The sequence below is a fragment of the Centropristis striata genome, chromosome 9, assembly GCF_030273125.1.
Source record: "Centropristis striata isolate RG_2023a ecotype Rhode Island chromosome 9, C.striata_1.0, whole genome shotgun sequence".
In the NCBI taxonomy this organism is placed as follows: Eukaryota; Metazoa; Chordata; class Actinopteri; order Perciformes; family Serranidae; genus Centropristis; species Centropristis striata.
This window is the reverse complement of record NC_081525.1, coordinates 25,643,737-25,656,775: the sequence shown is the minus strand read 5'-3', so window position 1 is coordinate 25,656,775 and position 13,039 is coordinate 25,643,737. Positions and strand designations below refer to the sequence as shown.

General features: G+C 40.3%; 1 protein-coding gene across 2 annotated transcripts in view; it reads right to left on the bottom strand.

Moving 5' to 3' along the window:
* fam163ab (family with sequence similarity 163 member Ab) overlaps window positions 1-9,160 on the bottom strand; it is a 33,970-nt gene extending 24,810 nt beyond the window's left edge. The window contains exons 1-2 of one of the 2 annotated variants that reach the window (XM_059341293.1): window positions 9,083-9,160; window positions 7,949-8,141 (exon numbers count right to left, since the gene is read on the bottom strand). The gene's annotated coding sequence lies outside the window, so the exon portion shown is untranslated. Of the gene's footprint in view, window positions 1-7,948; window positions 8,399-9,082 lie in introns of those variants that run through there. The other variant, XM_059341292.1, reaches the window with a different exon arrangement.
* Between the last annotated feature and the right edge of the window lie 3,879 nt (window positions 9,161-13,039).

The following is a 13,039-nucleotide window of genomic DNA, read 5'->3' as shown; positions in this document are numbered from 1 at the left end:
ATAGAAAGATAGATAGATAGATAGATAGATAGATAGATAGATAACATGCATTGATGTTTTCTTTACATATATATATACATATATCTTTTTACCTTTACATTAAGTTACTTTACACCGCATGTGCATGTTGGTGAGATCTGGGAACTGTATTGGAGCTCGCTCTGGGTAAGAGAATCTGAAAAATTGCTTATTGCAAGTGTAAATGTCGGATTTAAGCTTCTAGTGATGCTTGCATAAGAAGACTGCTACATGAACAGTTCTAAAACCTTCTCAAAAATGATGAATAAAACAAAGTTTGGGATTTGGTGGGTTGTGACGACAAAGGGCTGATATTTTATGAAAGATGTTTTAGGGCAAAAATAAGGAGGTTCGTGCATGAACAGATAAAGAAAAGTGTTTCCTCAGTGGGCAAGGTTCAGGCTAGAAACAGGAGGTAAATTCAAGTTGAAATAGGTCAAAGTAAAGAGTGTGAAGTAGGGCTGTGTGTTGGGAAGAAACAGGCAGACGATAGTGAGCATTCAATACATTGCAATTTTGGGGAAAACTATCATAATGTTGAAAGAAATCTGAGTAAAAAAATATATTTTTAAGCAATAGAACAGTAGGATCTGCAGTTGCATTAATCACGGTCCCTGTAACATCCAACATATCACTACTTTCTGCCTACTATGAATCATTGCATGAAAAAAAAAATCAATACAGTGTTTATTGAAGATCGATACAGTATCACAAAATCATTATATCGAATACTGAAGTGTTTTGATATTTTCTTACACCCATAGTGTGAGGGGTTGGTGGGTGGAATCTTGTGTCCCTGCAGATAAGCTTATTATCAATCCCTATTGCAGGAAATCAATGTGACTGTTTTGGAGGAAATGTCACTCTGGCTTACTTACACAAAGTGTGTTTAAATGGTGTGTATGGTGTGTTTGTCAATGTCCATGTGGGTCTTTGTAAGAAGAACGAGCATTGTATTTGTCTTTGTGCATGTCTCAAGTCGTGTATCCAACTGTGCTAGTATGTAAATGCCAAAGAGTATTGTGTCATTTTAAGGGTCTGCGGGCTTATGTTTGTCAGTCTGATTAAGTCAGGAAGTGTCTCTAAAAGTGTGTATGTCTGTATGTGTGTGTGTGTGTTTTTGATGAGTCACCACAGATACAGCAGCCAGCAGCAGTAGAGCAACGTTAGCAGATAACAGCATTTCTGTTCCAGGGGCCTCCGGCACTGCCAACAAGCCTTCCTCTCAGTGGCCTCATCCTCACCCAGCCTGGCTGCGCTTCAGTGCTGTGCTCACATCCACACGGCACACATCACCTTGCACAACAACGAAGCGAGAGTCACAAGCTGTGATCCAATCTAAACAACAGAAAACAAATAAAACCTGCTAAGGCCCACCTGACGCTGGCATCAGGCATATGTCAGCAGCTATTATAGTAGCAAAGCGTTGTGTAAATAAATCCCCCTAGGTGCTACAACACATCTTTTCTCCAGCACAATTTTGACCATGAGGTTAAACTTCCACGGTAGATTAAAGCTGCATCAAGAGCCACACACATCAACATATTATCATGGTGTAAAAGAAGTGAACAGAGCCACTGTGACAGAACCCATTGGTTTGTGGACTATGATTTTGAAGCCTACAATATGACATTATGGGCTGTTTTTTTGGGAGCCAGAAGTGACCATATTTGGATGAGAAGGTGGAGCTAGGGAGGTGATGCAGATGCTTACTTTAGTGCAACATAGTTAGCTTGGTTAGCATGGTGCAGTCGTAATTCACATTAACTGTGATATTAACTGGAATTCTAATTTTGGCTGGTGAAAATCAGGCTTAAAACAACATGCATTTACCTAAAAGATTAACTCTTTCATACAACCAAATGCTGAACAAGATATTTTTAAGCGACCAAAATGTTAAAACTAACTGCAATTAACTGAAATCACACTGTTAAAAGATCAAAGTTCTAAAAAAAACCAAAAACATACCAATGAAATCCTTTGTTCTAACTGATGTCAGACCTCCAGGTCAAAGGTCATAGCCAACTTGCTGCTGATTCAGTTTCTCATCAACCAACATGGTGCAACAAACTCCACAATAACTACCTCAACAACAAAATAACGGACAATATATGGCTTGAGATCATCCAGCAGCAGAGAAAATAGATGAAGATGGTAATGTAGCTGACATTAACTACACAATATGGAAACTAATCGGACCCAAAATTTGAGGCTAAAGCAAAAAAACTATAAATACTACCGGTGAAGGCTTACCACAAGCAATTGAGCACATAATCCCTTTTAAAAATTGTAAAAGTTGGATTATTTTCTCTAACAATTGGACTTCTTTTCACGACCAGTGGAGTCGCTCTCTGCCGGACATTACAAAGAAGTCTAAGGCACTTGCACATTGTTTCACTATTCAGACCCAGCGGTCACCACTGGATAGGAAGTGGGAGACTTTTTGAAAGTCCTAAATGTATTTCTTATTCTTTGTTTAACACATCCATTAAATTGGCTGATTTTTTAGTGGTATTTTCTCCCAGAAACTTGCACTAGAAACCAGCCAGCATCTGGAGATTAAAATCTATTCTACAATTACAGCTGGTTGGTCACGGTAGACCTTAACTGATTGACTGATTGACTGAAGCTGGAAGCATACGCCGGAGTTAAGTTTCCTCTCCTGCTAATGCTGCAGTGCATTTTGGACACAGCTTGTCTCACCTTTAAAGTGTGACTACAGTACACTTGATTCGCGACTGTATGGCAAGAAATACCGATCTGGCAGCCAGAAAACCTTGAGGGCTTTTCAATAATTCACACACCACTCCTGAAACACTGAAACACTTTCCCTGGGTAGCTCCCAACTCACCCCAACCTCAAACCAACAAACACACACAAACACACACACACACACACACACACACACACACACACACACACACACACACACACACAAGTACAACACTGCCACATCTTACGAACCCTCTTCCATGCATGTTGTCCCAGAAAACATTGAGTGGAGTGTCAGCTGGAGGGAACAAGACATGGCTTTACAACCAAGGGAAGACTGAGTACAGTAGTCTGCCTCCAGGAAGCAAGAGAGGATAAATCTATGACTTTCCTTCTGTAACAGTGTCTCTACTTTGATTAAAAATGGCTCATTTATATTCAACACAACCCAGACCAGATTGGAATCTGTGATAATGTTGGGACTCTTATTTTAATTACAGTATGATTTGTGTCACAAACAAAGCCGGCTAACCTTCAGACGTCCCAGCCAATCTTGTGTGAAAATGATGCAACAAACATAAACGCTTAACAGCTAAATTTAACCACATGTGCTTCACTGAGATTACTTAATTTTGACCAGCCAGCCCTGCTCTTCAACTTGGGGTTCTTTAATGTATTTTTTAGTTGCCCGGCCATGCTTCAGATTCTTAAAAATGTTGGAGGAACATTTAAACATGAAGACTATTAAACTTTTAAAATACAGACGGTTATGTGAGGCCAGTTCTTAAGGTCTGCAGAGATTCGGACTGCAGTATCATAGGGGTAACTTTTACACTGCTTCAGGGGAGATACTGCAGGTGAAGAGGGTAAACAATTTTACCTTACAGATTTCACCATAAAAACATACGTTTTCTGTAATTGTATGTTTAAATATGCAAACCAGGCATTATCTTATTAAATTTGTGCAGATTTGCATAAATATCCATAAAAGAAATCTTAACATTGGACAGAGTTTAATTTTATTGACATATTAGTTAAAGGTTTATACTGAGGGAATTTTGGATATCTCTTTTTATCACTCAACAAATCAGAAAATACTATCAACAGCCAGAAAAGAAAAAACAAAACATTTTCGCCAGGTTCTGAAGAATTAAATGTTGTCTAAATTATGCTATTAATGATCTATGACCAAACCCCTCTGTTAAAACCTTCAGAATATGAATAGGAATGAGACTGGATTATAGGCTGTGTACGTGGAGTATGAGAGAAAACGAATTTTGAGAAAACAGATATGATAAAATACATAATATATTTCTTTATTGCAAATTTTCTGAAATTTCATGTTTACATATACAGATTATCTAATGTTAACGTTGGTGAATTGAGGAGAAATCTACAGAGGGAAATAGAGAAAGTGTAGCAAAATAAGCACCTAAATAAACGGAGCCCCTAAAGGGACATGGTGAAAATAAAAAAAAAACATTTCTCGTGCTCACGAGAAACCAAAGTTTTTATTATTTTTATTATTTTGACCTGGGACTTCATTATAAGGACATTGCTGCTTTAATTGCAAAAAACGACAGTTGTTTTCCCCAAGATAACGACATAATTTAAATTAAATTAAACAATAGTGTAGTCCAGACGCGTAGCCAGTGAAGTAATGTATTTGTAACCCGGCATTGGTTATTGTTTCAGTACCAATGCCGAACAGAAACTGCGCAGATCATAGCCTACGGCAACCAGTTAGTGTGGAAACCAGTAAGGACACAACACCGGCCTTTAATCTTTCTGTTGTCTCACGCCAGTGTTAACTTGTACTGTTTAAGGTTGAGCTGCCAGCCGTTGTGAGAAATAAAGCACGACGCGGTCGGAAACCGCAATATAACGACCACCCATGTCCGACTGGTCCCTCCTCCACCCTACATCATCATAAACAACACAACGCAGAGTTCCAGGGTGTGGAGAGGCTCATCCCACACGGGCCGGGTTACAAATACATTACTTTACTGGTGTAACGTGAGGGTTCGATGTGTGGTGGTTGGATCTCACTTCATAAGGAGAGACAGCAAGATGGAGACAGATGACTTTCTTAAACAGCCTTTTTACTCAGTCACCAAACTTCAATACAACTTCACTTCCTGGTTTCTCACATCCCACCAGGCTGAATCAACCAATCAGAAGCCAGTCCTAAACTGTCTTAAAGACGCAGCTGCAAACATTCAACATGTAAATAATAAATGTGCAACATAAATACACAAACAGCCAATTGATGGAAATTATAACATTGTAAAAGCATCTTTTAGTAAATTAACTCAAATATAAATTATATTAACTTCTGAACCTTACACTGGCTACGCGTCTGGACTACACTATTGTTTTGTTTTCTCAAGATCTCGAATTAATTATATCGTTATCTAAACAACTGTCTTTTTGCAAGTAAAGCAGCAATGTCCTTATAATGAAGTCCCAGGTCAAAATGTAGCCGAACTAACTCCCGTAATGTCATTTTCATACAGAAACAAGCTGAAATGCAGAGGGTGTTCTTACAGACACCATGCGCGCTTGCAATACTTTCTGGTGCTCACCAGAAAGTATCTCGTGCTCACCAGAAAGTATCTCGTGAGCACGAGAAATGTTTCTCGTGCTCACGAGAAACCAAAGTTTGTTTGTTTTTTCCACCATGTCCCTTTAGAGGCTCCGTACCTAAATGTGTATTTTGAATGTGTTTTTTTTCACCAGTTTGAAAGAAGTAAAAAATCTCAAATGTCAAAATTGACCGACTCATGTAAAAACAATGTTTTGCCTGTATTGTTTTATCACTAACATCCAACATCTGCCGGCTGGTAAGGACGTTAAAGGATGTGAATCAGTTCAAACAAGGTCAAATCATCCCAGAATTACTTGAAGCGAAAACATAAAAATCATGAGCGGTGAGGAATTGTCAGGGTTAATAAGGCAGCTCGGTTTAACTGTTTCCTAAATTAACTGAGGCCAATCAAATATTTAGTTTCTTCACCAGAGAGGCTGCTACAGAACAACTTGGCTCTGAGTGATTAAATGTTGCTAGTAGGTGGTTGTAATTTCCTTCAGCGTTTTAAATTGTTGGCACAGCACATCATTATACAACCTGTGTATTAAATACATTTTGTCTGTTGCTGCTGTGCTAGCTGTGACAGGCCCTGACTGCAGACTCCTCTGGGAAATCAGCCCACTTCCTGTTGTATCACTGCCACTGGAGGTGGAGGAATTAAGAAGTGTGTGTTCTTGTGTATGTGTGTGTGTGTGTGTGTGTGTGTGTGTGTGTGTGTGTGTGTGTGTGTTTGTGTGTGTGTTTGGGGTGAGGTAGAGACAGGAGGATACAGAGAGGCTGCTCTACAGTTATTTAGTCAAGCTGCATTTTCTGTAGCTTCCTCTGTGAGAAATGGGTCAGAGCAGCACAGCACCTGCTACTGGCTGTTGATGTGGAAGATCAATAGTCTTCACATGCTGTACTTTGGCTGCCATGTGCACACTGTGAAGGAACATTTAATTATTATGAACATATATGACAGAGACAACCAAATGTAGTAAGACCGACACAGACAGCTTCAAGTTGCCACTGCAAGCAATCAGAGGGGTTTAATTCATGTTGTTTAGCAGGTGTGGGACAAATATTGATATGGGAATACATCATATTGCTCCCTCTTGTGATAGAGTATCAATAAACTTGCACCAAAAATCGATATCTTTTATTAAAAAGTGCAGGCGCCCTAAATGGATTGGCCGAGAATTAGACTTTACAATCATTTCTTCATGACTCCTGGTGGAGGCACTTATCAAATGAATGAGGGTAAACTTGCAGTGAAGAAGAAACTCTAATTGGTGGACAGCAAGGAAGCAATTCAGATAATTTAAAAAATTGTCTGTAAACTTGACTTTCGTAAAATGAACATGCATTAAAACATTTTTAAGCAAGGCTCAGTTGTAAGTAGATGTAAGAGCTGCTGTGATTTTGTGGCTACACTGTAACGATGGCACGTGTGGACATGGACAAGTTGTAGTCAGTGTGTGTGTGTGTGTGTGTGTGTGTGTATGTGTGTTAAAGAGGCACTAAGCTTTGACTTCATACACTGTTGTACATTTTCTCATCTCAGTTGTCAAATTCTGTGAAATGTTTTCTCTTCAGTTACACGGAAATCGTGACATATCATAGATAATTATCTTGAAATGTATCAAGCATCGCAGAATCGCTGTATAAAGATGCCATCATGGGCAATGCATTGTGATATTGTGTTGTGAGTAACTCCCCAAACCCTATTGTTCAATACCATTATTAAAATTGCTCATTTAGAAAAACATGAAACTCAGGATTAGAGAAAATAGATTTTCTTGTCCTTCATCTATTGCATTAAGTACACTGTTCAAGTAACCAATATATAGTGCTACAGTGTACAGTGTATAATTCAAACAGTAAGAGCGGGTGATATGTTGGCATTATTATTGTAAAGTGGTACTCTTTAGATGTCTTCTCCTTGTCTAAAAGACAGCATTTCAAATGAAAAATAAACTTTTTTTATAGCTAAAATGATGGTAAATGCCTGTTTGTTTGGTTACTGTGTCCCCATTAATGACAATTCCTCACTTTTTTACACCCAACATCTTATACAAGCAACCTGCATGTTTTCAGTGTAAGATATAGTGAATCACTTTGAATAGGAGTGGCCTCAATGGGAACTGAACCCTGGCAGGGAGACCTTCACCTGTGCCCTCTTTCTGTCTAAAATGCTTCATGATCAAATCTCATTTAAATACAGGTGAGGCACTCACTTTGCTCTTCATCTTTCCAATTAGAAACGATGCAGTCTCTTTTTAAACCAAATGCCAGCGGCGGCAGCGGCAGCAGCAGCAGGCCACTCAGACCAGACTGAACCAGTGTGAAGGAAGATCACAGCAGCAGCAAAATGGCAAAACCCCAAGACTCCAGCTCCTGCTGAGCTGCTCCACTGTCACTTCCTCTCCTCTGGCAGCCTTAAAGACACATTTCACGTTGAATTAAGTCACAAATCTCTACACTAGGCAATGGGTGAATAGGGGCTTCCCATTTCAAGGGTCCGAGTCAGAGAAGTATATGCCACCTCTGACAGGTGAATCCAGAACCAATTCCTCACAAAACAAACAGAAAATGCCCCCCCCCCCCCCCCCCCCCCCTTTTTTTTTTTTTTTAAATCAACGCACATACCTGATCTGGTTACATGGTCCGTCTCTTCAACTCAGGCTAATCCTGTGGAGTTTGACCGTGTAAAGTCGCCAGCATCCTTATCGCAGCAGGAGGAGAGCAGAGACGCGCTGTGCATGGGACTGCGGCGAAACTTCTCCAAGGATGCGCCGGAGTCCAGAGCGCACAACGCCGCCAGGGAAACCCAACGATCCCGCTGTAGGACCAGCAGACTAAAGGTCAGAGGCACGGCTGCAGAGTCAGCCGCGATCAGCAGACACCGAGACACGGAGCATAGTCAGGTACGCGGCCGGGGGCAAACAAACAGGTAAGGACGAGGAGAGGCGCATTTTACGCGCATGTAACCTGTAAAAAAAAAACGCGTTAACCTTCACACACGTGAGCGATCTTCTCTGGATTCCGAGAGGGCAGACAACAATCACTTAGAAATTCAAACGGACACATCCAACAAGTGAGGGACGAGGAGGCGGAATGACGGAGTCCGCTGCTGGGCGGACTGGGAGGAGGCGGTGGGAGGAGAGGAGCCGCCCCGCATCACACTGCCTCCCTGGCAAAGGACCCGATCAGATTAAGAGGAATAATATTAAATTATTTCTGGAAACGCGAGGCTTTTTGTTTTTAGGGAAAGTATTACTGGGATATGGTAAGAACTTAGCCGTAGTCTGGTCTGTACACGTTTGACACTTAGTTCCACTTTACTGTAGATGCTTAGTAGATTATTATCAGACTATATAATACAGTATCAAATCACGAAGTACACTAGGACTGAAATATTTACATAAATTAAATACTATAGAAGAGGAAAAATCGAAAACATACCTGAACATTACAAGTTAGACATAGTAACTTTATATTAAAGCCAATACAATGTTTTAAATAAATCGTCCATGAGGTGATTATAGGTAATAAAAGGGGATTATAAAGTCCCTGATCACTATGAAGACATATGGTTCTATAAGGATCATAACCTCAATATTACATGGTTTGTTCAGGATGTCTCACAGGATGAAAGTGGGTAATGTGGCTGAAGCCGGCACACAGTAAACAAATGCGACAGTAACCCCCCTCCAACACACACAGACCACTGAGCTACAGTAATTGATTTGCCCTCAATCACTGGTCCCTTAATCTACTTACTGTTGCAACCAAGTCATCGCAAATATCGACAGAGAGGGAAGGCCTGGCCGAGCAGACAGGACTGAGCTGCACCACAAAACTGAGAAATCCCAGGATCCAGGGAGGGTGGAGGAAGTCAGGGAATCTGGTGTGGAGCTCGCAAACAAAACTACATGCTGCAGTATTTAAAAAAAAACTTTGACAATCACGTTGAGGGAGGTATGAGAGCAAAGAAACATTTCATGTTGCAAAAGAAGAGGACTTGATTCTCAGGATGGACTGAAAGCAGGAGCTCAGTGTGTTTCAGCTACACTGTCTGATGTCCTTTGAAACTTTTGGCTAATCAATAAACCAATAGTTTCTTGAGAAAAGCCAATGCACAGCAACTATTTCATGAGTTCATTCACATGCATGCTAATGATTTGATCTTTGCCTGATTAAGGCAGTCATTTCAAACTTGAAACAGCTATTAACGTAAGCTATTTTACAACTACGATTAAATGATTTATATAGATATTTTAGATGTCTTCATGATGTTGAACTGCACTGATAGAATACAGCTGTTTCAGTCTTGGCTGAAAGCACAAGTTACTACAGTAATTTAAAGGTCCAGTAGGTAACTTTTATTTAAAAAACAAAAACAAAAACACACACACAAAAAACCCAACCTTTTGTCATATTTGCTGAAACTGTCAGTAAAATCCAGCAGTAAATGAGATAGATAATCTGTGTAATCATCTGCAAGAATCCACCAGAACTTGAACTAAAACAACCAATCAGAGTCAGGAGGATTGTCAATCACTGCTCATGAGATGGAGACAGGCAGCTGGCTAATCAGTTAGCTAGTGTGCTACGTTCACCATGCTTTCATGCTATACCATTACAGATAATGAGCCAAACAGTGTGCTGTTGGTCTGCGGTAGGGCTCGGTCCAACAATCCTTCCAACAAACCTCACTCCTCTCAGCTGGCAGACACTTTGCTGGAAGGAGAGTGGACAGTAGCTCTCGGGGCGGTCAGGCTAGGGCTGGGTAGTTAGCTTGTTCGTTTCCAGAGCTGCCGTCCGCTCTCCTCCTGGGGAAATCGTCTCCTTGACCAATCACAGTGTAAAGAACATTGCTATTGCTAGTGACAACTTTGTTTGGTTCCTTTTCTGCAACCAGTTTAGCATGAAAACGCTGGAATTAACATGTGAGCCAACTGTCTGTCCCCATGATGGACACTGCGGAGAGACTCTCTGGTTGGTTGTTTTTTTTAACTGCTTTCCATCCATGTTGGTTGTGTGTTGTTGAAATATGTGACTGATTCAGACTGTCACAAAGGTGTGAACAGGACTAGGATATGAACACAAGACATTTTAATGCAAAAGAAAGAAAGGAAATGAGGAAAAAAAGCACCTTCTGATCTGACATTTTTCGGAAGGAAAACATGTATTTTGTTAGTCTTGCCCCAGTTCCCATCCCAACGACTTCCCTTAAACTTAATGAGCTGTCATCTGTTCTTGGGCTGATGTTGAGCACACTGAACACTTGTGGGCTCATTGTTTCTTTCCTTGTCTTCACCCATCTGACAACTTGCCTGTGGGACACACTCACAGTAAATTGGTAAATGGCCACAAAGCCTAAAAGCTAATATTGTAAGACAGTTAAAAATTAAAGAGAGAATGTTTCCCTGAAACAGCAGCTTCTGCTCATGATAGTTTGCAGCTACACAGCAGAGATAAAGCTGCAGGGAGGTAAGGTTGTACTTCATCTGTGTTCATTCAGCTAGAAAACTGCCTCCACTGCTGCAGAAAGTGATTTTACCCTTAGCTGCCCAAAATACAGACAAAGATGGGGTCGATGAGAAATAGTAGGCCTTGTTATCTTCGAAATGTTAAAGCAGCTGGATACATTTCGGGGAAAAAGTTAACACAACACATTTGCCTGTTGTGCTCTTAAAAAGTTACTGAACTTTTTATCCAGTGTTAAGCCACATTTAACAATACATGTATTAGATCTTGGTCATTTTCAACTATATATTTTACCTGGATGAAGGATTTTAGTAATCTGACTTCTGGATTTTAACAAATGTTAGTAGTAATTTGGTTTGCAGCTTGTCCACAATCAGAAACATGGATTTTAACATAAACCTGGTTCTTCTTCTGCTTTATTTATTTTTTAACAGATTTTAATTACCTTGTCTGTTTGTTTTTGAGAGGAGGCAACCTCTGTGGATAATTTGACTCCCGGTAAAAACCTTCTGGACGATTAACACTGAAGGAATTTTAACGTGAGAAGCTGACTGCAATAATGGTGAAGACATGGACCCCCAATGATCCCACAATTCCATCTCCTATAAATCTTATTTGAAAAAAAAAAAAATGATTCTCTTGTTAAAAGTGTGATGCAGCTCACCTTAAGAAGGCCAGAAGAGCATCCAGAACAGAGGTAGTTCTAGTATTCTGGGGGTGTACATGATTTAAACTGATGGTATTGACTCTGAGAGGTGCAGTGAACTGTCCAGGTAGACACTATATCTGAGCTTCAAATTGCTGGGTCAGTCAGCAATGTCCTTCCCTGTTAAAGCCCGGCAGTATTACATTTAAGTCCGACTGGCAGTGGCTTGTACTTAAGTTAGTGGATCACACATTCAAGGGTCAGAGGTCACAGTGTCTCGACACCACAGATTACACTTTCAGCAAAAATAACTAGAATCCCTGCAAACACAAGGACACATACTACTGAGAAAAGTTGAAGTGTTGGATTGGTATGGTGGTTAACACTGTTGCAACAACATGTCAAGAATCAATCTAATAGTTTGTGATGAGTATTAATGAGAGTGATTTTAACCATTTATCCTAATAAGAGCCCCAGCTGATGAGCTAGACATTGGCTTGTGGCAATTGGTCGATCGGTTTGCCCGGCAAGCTATCCATTACAGTAATGAGCTCGAGCCAAGGTTTAGGTCTCACAGTCAAGTTCAATGTGGAGACCGAAAGAAGAAAATAGGAGATGCTGTTCTATTAGGGACGGTGTGAGATTATCCTCTGATAATTATTTGTTGCTTTGAACTGGATGGTTAATATGAGTAGTGATAGCTGACATAGTTCAACAGACAAAGAAAATAAACCTATCAAAACCATATAAAAAGAAAGCAGAAAATACCACCCACACTGTTTGATTAAAAGGTGGTTTCTGGAAGCTGCAGTGCAATGAGTTCAGACACTGAAGCTGGAGCCTCTGTAGAATCTAATAATAGTGTATCTGCTACTGTATGCATGTGACATGTAAAATAAACATACAACCACTGCACACACACCAGCCTTCACATTGCCAGCTGTTAGGCAGTGTGTAAAGAGGGAGCGGTATCTCTATGGCAACCTGAGGAGTAAGAGGTCACTGTGTGTGTGCGTGCGTGTGTGTGTGTGTGACAACAAAGCTAATGCTATTTCCTGTGCTGGGAGGCAGCTCCGATTTGATGCTTATCTGGACTTGCCCATCCCTGATGTTTTAGTCTACTGACTGTTGTCTCTCAAGCCACGTCCACACTAATGTGAATCGAGATCAGTTTCATGTCAAATTTTCCATCCAAACAAACTTAAGATAGCTTTCTAAAAGTTTGCCATCCATATTGAAAAAACAACCCACAATACAAAAATGTTTAAAGGGACACTTCAGCCTTAAATCAGAAATACAGTAGTGTTCAAAATAATAGCAGTCCAATGTGACTAACCAGATTAATCCAGGTTTTTAGTCTATTTTTTTTATTGCTACATGGCAAACAAGGTACCAGGAGGTGCAGTAGATTCTCAGAAAACCAACAAGACCCAGCATTCGTGATATGCACGCTCTAAAGGCTGTGCAATTGGGCAATTAGTTGTGTTCATGTTGGTGTGTTCAAAAAAGTAGCAGTGTCTGCCGTTGACTTAACAAACTCAAAACTATTTTGTACAAACTTTTTTGTTTCTAGGATTTAGCAATCCTGTGAATCACTAAAC